At 42.1% G+C, this 15,016-nt stretch overlaps 1 protein-coding gene across 21 annotated transcripts in view; it reads left to right on the top strand.

The window, feature by feature from the left end:
* Positions 1-12,212: 12,212 nt before the first annotated feature.
* The window catches only part of ADGRL3 (adhesion G protein-coupled receptor L3), a 943,166-nt gene continuing 940,362 nt past the window's right edge, over positions 12,213-15,016 (top strand). For all 21 annotated transcript variants that reach the window (XM_070791494.1, XM_070791493.1, XM_070791500.1 and 18 more), the window contains exon 1: positions 12,213-12,715. The gene's annotated coding sequence lies outside the window, so the exon portion shown is untranslated. The remainder of the gene's footprint in view (positions 12,716-15,016) is intronic.

The raw sequence follows: 15,016 nt of genomic DNA on the forward strand, positions 1-15,016 counted from the left end.
TTCAGTGACTGTATGCTAAGAAATTCATAAGTACTAGGATACTTCAGTACAAAATCAGCAATATTTATACCCCTGCAAGTTTAACTTTAGTTTTCCCAAATCAGATTGGAGGTTTGATCTCTCCTTCTCTAATAAATACAAATCACATTTAGTGATTTTTTTATCCTTGCTCCACCACCTGAGACCCACCAGTTTCATAGAGCTGGGTTTTTTTTTTTTTTTTTTTCATTAAAATAAATCTCTGTAATACAGCAACCACACTATAGTTTAGTTCTATAAAATTATCTAAAGTTTTTTTTCATGATTTACTTTGTTATTTAGAAGATATTTCAAGATTATGGTTTATCTCTAGGTAACAGCAAATTTTTTCTTATAATTATTCAAGGAAGTTTTTCTAATTTCAAAAAATATCTGTGTGATATTTGTAATAACTTATTGACAGAGTATATAACTTGCCTGGGACCAAGGTGGGTTATAGAAAAGTAATTCCTTCAGCTCACTTACCATAGCTTCCCAAGGTTCCCATGAGTTGTATAAGGCTAGAGTCCTGCGGTTAGTTCAAAGGCTGGTTAGCCTATTGCAGAATTATTCTTGAAGTTTTAAGTGCTGAAGTGGAAGTAACAGTACATTCTAGGTTAAGCCACACAAACCAATTTCACTAAGGGAATGGAAAACTAATTCTAATGGAAAACCAAGGTGATATTTTTAGCCATTCATATGTTCAGTAAATATTTATTGAACATTGCTATATGCAGTTCCTGTTTTACTTGTGGAGAAATATCAATGAGTAAAACAGAAAAAGTTCTCATCCTCCAAGAGCTTACATTCTGATGGGGAGACAGTTATAAACCAAGGCCAACTTATCCATTCATAAAGAGCCTAAGGCCCATGGTACTTTAGGGCCCATAAATATGTTTTAATTTTGATTCATTTTAAAACTAGAAGAAAAATGTGAATGTTATAATAATGTACCCATCCTGCATTATATTTTTCTTTATATCAATGCAGCTGTAAAATATAATTTAAAAAATTTTTTTGAAGAAGGGGACCATTAAAGCAGAAGTGCCTTGAGACCATAAAAGTCATATAGCAGACCAGTAATAAACACATATGAACAACTAAATTATGTGGTATATCAGAAAGTGAGAAGTTCTGTGGAAGAAAAAAAAAAAGGAAGTGTGATGAGTCTGGGATAAAACTGTTGGCAATTTTAAATAGAGGTGAGGGAAAGCATCCCTGAGAAGTAACATTTGTGCACAGACTGGAAGGAAGCAGTGCAGACCTCTGCAGGTAAAGAGTGCTCTAGGTGCAAGGATGAGCAGATGCAAAGCCCTGAGACAGGAGTGTGCTTGGAAAGTGGATAAGCAGCAAGGAGGCTGTTACTGCTGCAGCAAAGTGATCTCTGGGGAAAGGAGCTAAAGGTCAGGCTTTAGGGGTGTTGGGAGTTAGACTGTATAGTGCTTGGAAGGCCACTCCAGACCTCTCTGAGTGATAAAGGAACAACTGGAAGATTTAAGGCAAGGCCACTGTTAGGTGTTAAATTGAGCACCCTAAAAAGTTACGCTGACGTCCTAACTCCAGGTACTCGTGAATTAGATATTTGGAAACAGGGTCTTTGTAGATATGATCAAGTTAAGACGAGGTCACTAGATTGAGTCCTATTCCAACATGACCATTGTCCTTATAAGAAAAGGAAAATAATATGGAAAGACAGAGACATACAGGGAGAATGCCATGTGATGACAGAGGCTAAATTTGGAGTGATGCAGCTGGCAACTGGAGAAGGCCAACAATTGATGGCCACCATCAGAAGCTAGGAAGAGGAAAGGCAGAATCCTATCCAGAGCCTCAGCAGGAGCATAGCTCTGCTGACATCCTGACTTCTAGCTTCTAGTAGAACCACTAGACAGTGAACTTCTGTTGTTTTAAGTTACCCAGCTTGTGGTACTTTCTTACAGTAGCTCTAGGAAACTAATACAGTCACTTTGCTCTCACAGTATGTATCTGACTAAGTGTCAAGAAAAAACTATAGCAAGGGCAAGTGTAGGAACTAGGAGGCTATCTTATGTCAAGTGTTCTGGGAAGCAGATTCTAAATCAAAGACTTGCAAACAGGTTTATCCAGAAGTATGCTCAGAAACAATACTGGGTGGGAATGGAGGTGGATGGGGGGATGAGGGACTCAGAACTAGGCAGGGGGAAGAGTGGAGCTTGCAAAACACCCAGGCAATTCAGTGGGTCTCACTGAATGTGAGATGGTCCTTCAGGGTCAACTTGAAGGAGGTGAGCCTACTATAAGTATCCCTGTGAAGGACACGTATTGAATTACTTTCCTGGGGAGGGAACATAATCTTGAGTTAGAGGTCTCCCTTCAGTAGCAGGAAGGAAATACTTGAGGAACTCCTCTGTGAGCAGCCCACATGCTTCAGGCTGTTGAAACAAATACTTTGGTCCTGGGGAGAAGGAATATGCAAGGTGCTTTATATCATCTCCAGAAGAGGATACTGCATTTATAGAAGAGAGATTCAAACAGCATGGGAAAACTGGAATTGGAGTATAGCTATGGAATTCTGTGTGTGTAAATGGTGTAGTTGTTTATGGGGGGTGTGTGTGTATGTGTGTGTGTGTATCCTAGCAAGGATCTTCCATTTGCACAGTACTCTAACTTTATAATATATGTAATTTGATGGCCACATTAACCTTATAGTGCAGGTAAGACAGGTTTTTAAAATACTAATTTCTACAATAAGGAAAACCCCTAGAAATATCAACTAATTGCCCAATACTTGGTGAGTTAATGGTAAAGGCAAGACTGAATATATGCTCTTCTGAATCCATGTTCTGAGTTGTTTGTTCCAAGTCATATGGCTTAAATATCACTTCAGATATGTGATAGTGATTGTACTACACCATTCTGCATATTCTTTTACACCTTGTTATGTTGCAGTACTCCAAGAAAGTATGTGGAAAGAACTACATAATTGTTTATCAAATTCACAGCAGTTTCTTCCTGGATCCAAAGCTAGACCACATTTGCCAACTTCCTTTACAATTAGTGTAGCCATATGACTGAGTTCTCATGAATGGAATCTGAGCAGTGATAAGGATCATTGTTGTTGTGATCTTATGGACTATAGCCTGCCAGGCTCCTCTGTCCATGAGATTTTCCAGGCAAGAATAGTGGAGCAGGTTGGTATTTCCTTCTTCGGGGATCTTCCCGGCATATGGATCAAATCCTTGTCTCCTGCATTAGCAGGAGGATTCTTTACAACTGAACCACCAAGGCAGCCCACCATACCATTCATTTGTGTGTGTGTGGGCATGCTCAGTCACATACAGACTGTAGCCTGCCAGGTTCCTCTGTCCATGGAATTGTCCAGGCAAGAATACTGGACTGGGTTGCCATTTCCTCCTCCAGGGGATCTTCCTAATCTAGGGATCGAAATCCCATCTCCTATGTCTCCTGCATTGCAGGAGAATTTTTACTGCTGAACCACCAGGGAAGACTGCAATAAGAATCCTGCAGGCGCATAAATAAAATGCTAGGGAATCATCCCTCTCTGTTCCCCAGGGTCTACCCAGTGCAAAGCCATGTGTTAAAGATGGACGAGTATCCACTAGCCTGGATCTCTGAGTGTTTGAAGGGAACAAAGATACCCATACACTAGCTCCTGTTTCAGTTTAGATTCCTAATCCAGTGATTTTTTTCTTTTTTTTTTTATGAGTAGAGAATTGGAAACACAATATGTTTACCTTAGTGTAAGATACGTAGTAGAGTTTGGGGGTTTTACTTCATGACATTTCACATAAGCCTAACTAATGTATCTTATTAAAATATAATGCTAAATAACTTAAGAATATACCAAGCTGTTTATATATGTATATTTAATTGTTTCACCATTTTGTGAGAAAATCATTATTTTATTTTTCTAGTTGTTAAATCCCTGAGAGATGAACTAATTAACTGATAACTAAGCAAACGTGAGTTTGAGTGAACTCCGGGAGATGTGATGGACAGGGAGGCCTGGCGTGCTGTGATTCATGGGATTGCAAAGAGTCGGACACGACTGAGTGGCTGAACTGAACTGAACTGAAGCAAACAAAAAACACTTGAGATTTAAACCATTCCAGCTTGAAAACACACCAGAGAAGGTGGGAAATTTACTCAGTGTTCATATTTTAAAAACTGCATGGAAGAACTCTGAATAGCCTGGCTTAAGTCACATGGCCATCTATAACAAAACACTGGGTAGAGCTGGTTACAATATGTGATTTGACCTGGTTCATCTGCCTTCCCTGGGTACCACAACGCACAGATCATTACCAATACATAAGTGCAGAGGAAAAGTACACCCAAGAAATAGGCATGCAATTTGCAAAAGCAGGAAGAGGGAAATGACCAGACAAAATCCATTGATGACTATGACTAAGTTATGCTGGCTTCATCAAAAAGGAGAATGTACTGTAACATCTCAAGGGCTGTTTTCCAGAAACTAAGTATAGCAATGTAGCTGGATCTTATAAAAGAAATAGAACTCATGTCCAGACAGCCATTTAAAAACGCTCTCTGCATTTCATGTAGACTCTTCTCTGTGCATATGTTTTATGACTCTTTCTGCAGATTATCATCATTTTCTTCACTTCTGCTGGGTGCCTAAAGGCAAGTTTAAATGGTGATAGAATAGTCCAGGTCTCCCATCAAACACGAACCATCTCTGATTCTTGAATTAAAATGGCAGGTAAATGAGGGCCATGTCACAATTTGGTAGCTTACCTGGCCTATTCAGAGAAACAATGACTCTCTCAAGGCCAATTCCCTGGAAACAAGACTTGTTTATCCTGCTAATCAAGCAACCTACCTCCTTCCCTTCCTGATTCAAAGAACCATAACCAAGGAGCAGTGTTCTCATTGGAAAAATTCACTTTCAGGATCTCTACGAATGTTGCCAAAGGTTTAATAAGATAAATGTGTCTAAATGCTGTACTCTATTAATACTAAATGTTCATCCTTGAGAAAGATATTATACTCTATGAATCTTAGTATCATTATTATTAAAGTAGAAATAATACCTATGTCGCTGGTTTCTTGGGAGGATTAGGCCTTGCCCATAGAAGGTGAGGATGAGAGATGGACATGAGTTTGAGTAAGCTCCAGAAGTTGGTGATGGACAGGGAAGCCTGGCATGCTTCAGTCCATGGGGTGGCAAAGAGTCAGACATGACTGAGTGACTGAATTGAGCTGATAGAAGGTGAGGGTCATTACTTTAAAAGAGTTTCAGTGCAAAAATAATCCACATAAAAATTAGTCATGCTTTATTTTGAACAACAAAACATATTTTTTCCTGGCTTGATGGCTAATTAGATGATTTCCAAGCTCTTTTCCAGTTCTTTAATGCAAGTGATTTTTTCCAGCGGACTCCAAACCATTAGCCAAAAAAACAGTGCTTTCAAAGCAAGAGATTCACTAATATCTCAAGGATATTCCAAAGCATGTCATAGCATAAAATTATTTCAGAGGATTCAATTTGTTTTAAGCAACAGCAGCCTCCCCTTGTCAAGGTGACTAACTTGAATTTGATAGCTTTAATTTAGATGTATAACTTTTATTAATATATAATCTTAATAGAGTGATATATAATATTAATCAGATATAACAGATAAATCTCATATATTTTATAACATATATAATACTTGCCTTGAATTTTTTCATCACCAAACATTTATTAAATATCTAATATGGTCCTGAGCACTATATTTTTAAGTAGACAATAACTATTATTTTTCCTACACTCTTCATTTTGCTTTTATAAGAAAAGAGGTGAGGTGTATGATTGAAGCATATATCAGAAATGAGAAAATTATCTAACTGGGAGTTAGATAACTATAAAAATATTATTATCAACATTCCAAGAGGAACAATGCAATATGTGTTCTACAAGCCAAGCTTATAGGAAAATCCAGCAGACAGTATTATAGGGAACCTAATTTCCTAGATATCACCATAATACAGGCTGCATGTTAGACTATAACATGTCCATACAGAATTTTCCCTCTGTGTACATCTTTATTAGGAGTTTAGATATAGATGCCAAATAAAAAATAATTTATTAAGGCTAGCAGTATTTTTAAGATCTGATTGCTTTCTTCAAGAATATATTGCACTAAATCAGTCTTAGATATATAGCAGAAAATGTGACCATGTACCCCTGATCCTCCACTATCAGGGGTGTTGAGACCCTTTGCATAATATAGTCTGAAAACTCCTAATGAAGGATACTGATTAGCAAAATTTGGGCCAGCTGCCCTTGCCTGGTCAAACATAGCCAAGGGACAGGGCCAAACGGTATGGCGAAAGCCTCCTCATACTTATGTTGAGGAACCACTCTGAGAGAAGGGGGAATAATGAGTCAGTCAGGAAGATCCCCTGGAGAAGGAAATGGCAATCCGCTCCAGTGTTCTTGCCTGGAAAATTCCATAGACTGAGGAGACTGGTAGGCTACAGTCCATGGGGTCTCAAAGAGTCGGACATGACTGAGCGATTTCACTTTCACTTTCATCTCCTATTGGTGTCTAAAAAGAATAAGGTTGAGGAGCAGAACCTAACAGGGTGCAATATTTTACAAAGAAACAAAAGTATTTCCCTTTTGTTCTAGGCCATGACAATCATTATTAAATACCTGGTTGACCATGGTATTTTAATTTGTAATGCATAAGCATGTTTGCCTTTATAAGAGGGAGATCTTAAGAAAACAGTTTTGGGTTTTGGAATATTTTTATATTTCTAGAGTCTAGAAGTTAGATACTGTGTTGTGATACTTTAACAGCAACCATGTTTATAAGAGTGCTGAATACTTCTCCAAGGGCCAGTGTTCTATTCGTAACATTTATAGTAAGTAGTTTAAAGCATTTGGTGTTGAACCTAATTTAAAGTTATGAAAGGTAATTTAATTGTGGGATCTAAGACAAAGTAGCAGGGAAAGTTAAAAAGAAAAAAACTAAAAAAGAAAAAGCTTGTTGTTTCTTTCACAGTCATGCAGAACTGGCATGCATGTATGCAAGCATTAGGGAAATTATGAAAAGGAGTTCTAGAGAGACTCTCCACTGAGAAGAAAAAAGGATATAAAAAGAATGTTAAACAATTAGGAGAAGCTCTTTATAGAAAGTATCTATATCTAGATTTATTTTATATGGGTCTATTGATAAATTTCCAGGTTATTTAGAATGTATAATACATAGATCCTCTTTTGTACCAAAAAAGACTAAGGCTGAATTGCTTTGAATCAAGGTAAGAATAGATGATACCAAATCAGTAGGGATATATAACCAACCTTTTAAAATGGGTCCTTTGATGTACATCCCAAGAAATGAAGAACATCACTGGATACTTCTTAGAATTAAACTATCCCTTAGTCAGTCAAATATGTTCTGATAGTATATATAATCTTCACTTGAGTCATCATTCTAGTGAACCCCAAATCCCTTAGACTTCTAATCATACCATGGCATACTAGGAATCTGAATATTAAGCTCTGGTACATACTTTGCTTGCAGGTATGATTAACGCTGCAGTGTATTTAGGCCCAGTAGCATTTAAGATGATACCTGTCTGCTGATAATTGATTAGGTATTAGAAAATATTTTTCCTAGTAACAAAAGCTTAGTAATTTATAATCTTGTGAAAGTTTACATCTGGTTGAAATACAAGGTCATTTCATGTGAAGGTGCATTGTCTAGTGTCTGCAGAAGGGACAGTTTGGTTACTAAAAGCCTCAAATATTTGAAGCTCAGCCCAGGGTAGTACATGTCAAGTCATAGGGTAAGGAAGAGTTGAATCATTAATGAATCCTGATTTTCACTTGCATGCATGCCTGCCTGGAATAGTCAACATTTCTCATTTTACTTGTAGCTGGGTGTTACCAGCTCACCATTTCAGAAAATGAAATGAAAGGGCAAATGGTGTGTGCAAGTTTAGGAAAATGTCTCTGGGTGTGTCTTTCTTTTCTTCCTTTTCTTCTCAGCTCCTGCAGTGTAGGCATGATAGCGAGAACTGGAATCAGGAATAACTACCCTGCGTGGCTGAGCAAGAAGATAAGGAAGGTGTCTATTATAGGTTGGAATGCTGCAACAGCCCAGGATCACTAAATACTATACTTTAACCTGAAAAAATAAATAAACTTTTATCTTATTTATTGTTGATGTGTGTTTCTGTTGCTTGCAGCCAAAGTGAATCCTAACTAATATAGAATAAATTATTAAAAAAAAAAAACTTTGTTAACTTTAACTAACTTCCCCTAATTGAATAACTATCAATTCCAATCAGGTAAGAAGGCATTTACTGAGTATGCAAAAACAAGGTATCTTACATACTTACTTTCTTTATACAACAATTACAACTGAGAGGTATGCCACTGTGCAAAAGCCTTGTCCATACCTCTGTTTATTTCTGTAGAAGTGACATCTGTGAATAGAAACCATGGATTAGTGACATATATTATTCTAGTAGGCAGTTGACATAATATCAGCTTTCTTTCTAGAAAAATTGTGTCAGTAAATATCACTAGCATAGAGGCAGGCATGTCTCAGTTCAGTTTTGTTAGAGTTTAGTAGTACGAAACTGCTATTTTTCAGCTAATTTCATGAGTGAAACAAAATGGATCTGGTACTTGTATATATTTTTACGTACTGGACTTACATTGACAGAATATATTTCCTTTTTTTTGGCCATTTGTATTTATATTGTGAACATGTTATGCATGTTCTTTTCCTACATATCATGTGCTGGAGATTTTAGTGTATTTATTTGAAAAGTCTTTTGGTCAGGAAATATTTTAAATTATTAAAATATTTTAATTGTGATTATCTTATTTGATTGGCTATTCAGCTTTTAAAAATTTTTGGGGGAGGGGTTCTTTTCAATTTTATAAATATTGATTTATTTTTCAATTTTAATGTAGTTAAAGTCAACAGTGGGAACTTTTTTTGAAAACCACTCTTGCACACAGAGCTACCACATATAATAGCTTCTTTGCTCAAACATCATCTGTCCCGAGAAGAAGGTGTTAAATAGAGTTGTGTAGCAAAGAGGGCATAGCATTTTATTTGATGGTATTTTCGTGGAAGGTTCACCTTAGAAAAATATTGGCAAGAGTCATGGATTTCCTGGCAATGGAGTATTGACACTTTGTATCTTAAATCAAATAGAGAAGACTATGCCCATCAGATTTAAAATGATTTGGAAGCATGAGGTTTGAACCTAAAGTACAGGGAGCTGCTGTAAAAATTGTTACCTTGACATTTGATTAAGTTGTATAAACCTTTAACCTATTCTTTTCTTTTTAGTGCTTTTCATTAACCATCAGCTATTTTTATTCACACATTTTTTCCCCTTTTTGGTTCTTTCTTCCTCATTATTTTGTTTGTAATTTTGTTTGTTTGAATCAACTCCTCTGTGGTGAATACTTTAAATTATTTATTTAACTTACAATGCTTAGTTTTCACTTCTTATATCTCGCATGTTGATAAACATATTAATTATATTTTAAAATTTATTTTTCTCACATATCCTACCAGACCTGCCATATCATGATGTCTGATTCTAAAAATTGGTCTATAGGTGCTGTTTATTTATATTTCTTCTGCTACCACTTATACCATTTAATATCTATATAGCACCTTTCATTCTATATTCTGTTCTATTACTTTTCTACATATCTACATTTGGGGGATGAATTGAGTACTTTCCATTTTTCCTCCTTTACAAATAAGAGCCTCTTGTCACAATTGGTTAGAGTCTACTCTTTCCAAAATCATTTAAGTAAAAGTGACTCCAGATGTCAGTTTACAGTTTCTTTAAGTACTCTGGGGAATTCATGGATGCCCCATATTAAGCAAATTCAAGTAGCCTAACTTAAGCCTGTGAATATTTAGTTGGTCAGAATTCAGCAATATCATTCAACCTCTTTCCCATTTTTTTTCCAAAATAAAAAGAATTATAATGTGCAAAATAATGTGGGTACAGATTAATCTTACACAGATGATTGAAATTTGTAATTTAAATTCCAGGAAGATACTCTAATGTGAGAAGGCATACAGCAAGCAACTAATACCTTTAAAAGAACAAGAAAAAACCAGAATGAGATGAGTGTAGAGATACAATCAAAGTGCTATGGGAATATAATAGAAGGGGTGATTATTTTGAATGGGTAGCAGTTGGTACTGGAATTGAGTTTTGAAGACTGAATGAGATTTTGATAGTCACTTGTATTGGGTTTGGTCTGTTAATTCGAATGCGGTTTTATGTTCTTCAGATGTTGACTCTACCTCCCTAATAACTGAGAGGGCATTAGATCATTCTGAATATATTATATACACTCAAATGTAATTTGGATATAATGTGCTTGTTGAATGCATATAATAAATCTTGGTTTCTCTTATAATTGCAACTCGAATGTACTGATACAGACAATAACACCTTAGCCATTTCAAATTATGAAATTTTAGAGCAGGAAAAGACCTTAGAAATTACCTACTTAACCCTCTAATTTACAAAGAAGGCAGAAAAGGGCTCAGTAATTGAACAAGGTCACTCAGTTAACTTGAACAGACTTTTCCTCCATCAAAAGGCACTGCTTTGGAAGCGACACCTTTCCATATCCATTATGGTAATTTTTACTGATGTGAAATAAAATCATTTAATCCCCACATCGGATTATCAGAAGATACTTTAACGACTACAATGAACTTGCACGCTGTGGTAAGTTTGAAGGAACATAAAATGGACCAAAGGCAGAAAACGCACTGGGACTGGAAACCTGCATAATGAAAATATGGAATAATTTGAACCTGTAAAAAGAGACGCTGGCAGTAGTTTCAATCTGATGTCACTTATTCACCTGGGGTGGAACGAAGGAAGAAGAGAAGAGAGAGAGGGAGGGGGGGAAGAAAGAAAGAGGGGAGAGGGAAGCTCGAAGGGGGAATGGGGGGGGCGAGAGAGAGGAGGAGGGAGAGGGAAAGGAAGACAGAGGGGGAGAGAGAGAGAGAGAGAGAGAGAGAGAGAGAGAGAGAGAGAGAGAGAGAGAGAGAGAGAAAGCTTGTCTCAAAGCCGCGAGGAGAGGTACCCTTTGTTTGACAAACCCTGAAAGGAAAGCCTCTTGTAGCAGCTCTCTCGTTCCCACCTCCAAGCGTTTGTCGAGCTGCTAGGTGGAGCCCGCGCGGCGGAGCCCGAGCGCACTCCAGATCCGGGTTTTGCCTCCCGCCACCCCTTCTCGCGGCGCGAGCCCCCTCTTCGGCTCTCGGCGCTCGCTTGCCCGCGGCTCATTCTGGGCTCGGCTAGGGCCCCGGCTGCGTCCGCGGCACGCAGGCTGCTCGGCCTCGGCGCGCCCGCGCTCCGACCGGTTCTCGGCGCGTCGCCCGGTTGTCTGCTCGCCCCAGTTCCCAGGAGCGGGGATGCAGATGGTGCCGCTGGTCCGGGTGGGCGCCGCCGCAGCCGCTGCCGCCTTTTCCCGGACTGCTCGTGGCCTCAGCTCCCGCAGCTGCCGCCTGTGACTCGCCCCCTCCCCTTTCTTTCTTCTCTTTTTGCCTCCGTCCTCTTTCTCCGGGTGTGCGCGCGCGCGGGTTGCACGGCTGGCTTTGGCAGAAGCTCGCTCGTGTGTGCGTGTGTGTGAGTGTGCGTGTCTGGAGAGCGCCAGAACCTTGCTCCCTCGCGGGGAGTCGAAGAAGAGAACGAAGCGAAGAGGCGGCGGAGGCAGCGGCGGCAGCGCCGAGCCCGGGGCCGCGCGATGAAGCTCCCACATGTCCGCAGCTGCCCGGCCGGGCCGACGAGCTAATCAGCCACCCTCCGGGCTCGGGGCTCCGCGGCCCCCGGGAAGCAGCCCTAGGCGGCCGGGCTCCCGCTCCGCCGGCAAGCCCCCGCTGTGCACCTGGGAAGGAGTTTGTGGGTCCCTCGCTCCCGCTCTCGGCGGAGGTTTCGGACGCGTGGGGGAGACCCTCGGCGGCGAGAGAACCCCGAGAGGAGAAGGAGGAGGGTTTGGCGGAGAAGGATCCACCCCTAGCCCTCGCGGCTCCCCCTACCTTTTCCATCGCTCCCGCTCTCCAGCGGAAAGGGGAGGACGAGGAAGAAGAAGAAAAAGAAAGGGGGTGGGGTGGGAGAACTGGATATAAAGATCGACTGGGGGGATGGTGGCAGATTTTTGGTCTCTTCAGCAGCGTGTTTCCTTAAGCGGTAGCAGCAGCAAGAGGAAAAGCAGCCCCAGCTATGACTGCCGCATGTTAATAGCTGCCGCTGGGGTCCCTCGGCTGCTGCTGGAGCCAGAGCCTGACTCCGAAGTTGTGCAACTGTGGACTGGGAGAGACATTTGAACCCTCCACTCTTTGCTCCGTTTTTACTCCCTTGGTGTGTGTGAAGCGAGGAAACGTAAAGGAAGACAAGCATTTGGCTCCCCCCGCCACCCCACCACCCCGTCGCTTTTCTTCATGGCTGTGTAGCAGAAGAAAAGGGGGAAGGAGACTTTTCGTTGTTTCCTTGGCCGGGGTCTCCACCCTCCCGCTGCCTTCTCTGCGCTCTGGTTATAATTCCTGGACGCGTGTGCTGGGGGTGTCTACGCTGGGGCTGCTCGGTATTTTGCCCCGGGCTCCATGGTTCGATTGTGGAAACTGCACCAGGCTGCAGGTTGTTGAGCAACTGATGGGACGAGCTCAGGGACCGGCGGTTACGAAAGGTAATTTATTCTTCTCACTCTTCCTAATAGTGGTGGCCCCGGCCCGGCGCAGGCGTCTGCGTCCGCGGGGCAGGCGACCGAGGGGGCGCAGGATTCTCGCACACTCAGCCTCCCACTTGCACACTAGCCCGCACACACACTCATCCAGTCGTGATGTGGGGCGGGAAGGGAATCTCAAGGCTGGTGGACGCTGGGGGTTGGCACGGGTTCGAGGTTTTTCCAGCTACTGGGCGGTTTGGCGGCTGAGAGAAATGAAGGGGAGAGTGGCCGGTGAGCATTCGCAGTCCAGCACTCTGGGGGATAGGAACGGTTTCCACCCTGGGAATTTTCCCTCCTGTCTCACCCCAGTGTCATTCCCCTGGTGGGAGCCCAAAGCAAACCAGGGGGCGCCTTCTCGCTGCCGGCCCGGAACCTGTGCCGCTTGAGGCCGGAGAGGGCTGGAGGACCCACAGGGACCTGGTGAGGAGCTCGGCTCAGGGGTGATGGGGACTGAGGGGACCCTCTCAAGACACCTGCCTGAAGCATCCATGGGGGTCGCGTTTGCCCAGTTCGTGTCCCGGAGTCGCGGAGCCTCACCACCTCCCCATACCCCGCCCGCTGTGTCCCCTTCACGGGCAGTTTGGTTTAGACCTGCTTGCTCTGGCTTTGTTAGGCGGTTTTGGCTGGAGAAAGCGGCTACTTTCGTGGGTGGCCGGGGGCGGCGTGGTGTTGGGAGTGGGCACTGGGCGGGGGTGGGGGCGGCGGTGTTGCAATAATCAGTCCGGCCGGGGCGCCGGGGCAGGGTGGTCAGAGCATTGGTGGCCGCGGTCGGCTAGGTTACAGGTAGGAACGCAGGCGCCCTGTATTTTTTCACCAGTGAAGGGAAAGCTCCGGGCTGCGGCGGAGCTTCAGTGTCACCGCACCCCGGGCGATGGTCCCGCGTCGGAGCTCAGAGGCTAAGCGTGCCAGGCCCCCTGGCACTATAGGTGGGTGGGTGTGTATGTGTGTGTGTGTGTATAGGAGGGAACCTCCGCTACCGGGGTTAATCGGCAGCGGGATCGGCGTGTTCAGGTCTACGTGTGCGCGCGTTAGTGCGCTCCGGGGATGGCCCGGAGATATTTGCCGGGATGACAGAGCTGATGATACTTGAGCTGAGCTTGCTTATCGAAATCGCCTGGGATCCGCTTAACCGGAAAATCTGGTTTGAGGAGGCCGAGAGGGAGGTAGGGGTTCTGAGGAAGCCCTACTGTGTCCCCTGTCCCCTAGTGAGCACCTCTAAGAGATGCGTGCTGCGCGTGAGAATCTCTGGTGCAGCGCGCGATGCACCCCAAATTGGCCCTGGTGAGGACCAAGCGATAGAGTAGTCCTCTTTCGGTCAGGTTGAAATAACCAAATCAAGCCCGTATAACCCTTGATCCTCAGAATTCTCTGGCCACTCTCAGATAGAAATGTGCGCTGCATAATTTATGGCCAGAGATATCACAGCAATTGGGCGAACTCGAGGCGTGTGAGCCACCTCTGGGTGTCTCCTTCCTGTGCCTGTGTGTGATCCTGCCTGCGGTAGTTAGAGCACATTGTAAACAACGGTGTAAGCAGCCCTGCCAGTCTCCTTCGGAGCCCGACCTGGTGATGTCTGTTGTGTTTACTTTCTTGGGTGGATTACTCATTAGGAAGTATAAGCCTTCTTGGACCTCCGATTTTACATCCTTTCAGCCAGCTGCTGGGGAAATGAGGAGATGCACAGACTCTGGCAGGAAGGAAAAATTGCCTTCTGTGTTTTGCTCTGAAGTAAATAGGCAGTCTGCTAATTTAGTGTCATATGGGCTATCAACACTAGTTAAAAGATGTCACTGTAGAATCTACAGAGAAATAGTTCTTCTGTAATTTTTCATTTGGAGAATGTACTTTGTTTCCCTGAGATTAAACAGAATTTAGCTAGATTTCCCTGGTATATTTTTCAATCTGTAATGGTACTAAATGACCTAGAGTTCCAGCATTCAATTTGTCTATATATGGATTATAGATAGAATTGTCAGTTCTTTTATAGAATCACCAAAAGAGATTCCCAGATATTTGTCTAGGAGTTAGAATATTTGTAGTGAAATATCTCACCTTTGTTTCACCCAATCTTTTGTTGTTGTTATTGTTGTTGCCAAGGGTTAAAAATGTACAAAGACAGTTTTAAAAAGTTGGAAAGCTAATTACTTTTCAGTTTCAATAATCAGAGACATGAAATTCTTTGTTGTAGATTAGCCCTGACTGCTTTCATGTTTGTTGTCCATGGTTTTGTTGAAAGAAAGTATAGCACTGTAAATGTAAAAG

The sequence above is a fragment of the Bos indicus genome, chromosome 6 (assembly GCF_029378745.1).
Source record: "Bos indicus isolate NIAB-ARS_2022 breed Sahiwal x Tharparkar chromosome 6, NIAB-ARS_B.indTharparkar_mat_pri_1.0, whole genome shotgun sequence".
Classification (NCBI taxonomy): domain Eukaryota; kingdom Metazoa; phylum Chordata; class Mammalia; order Artiodactyla; family Bovidae; genus Bos; species Bos indicus.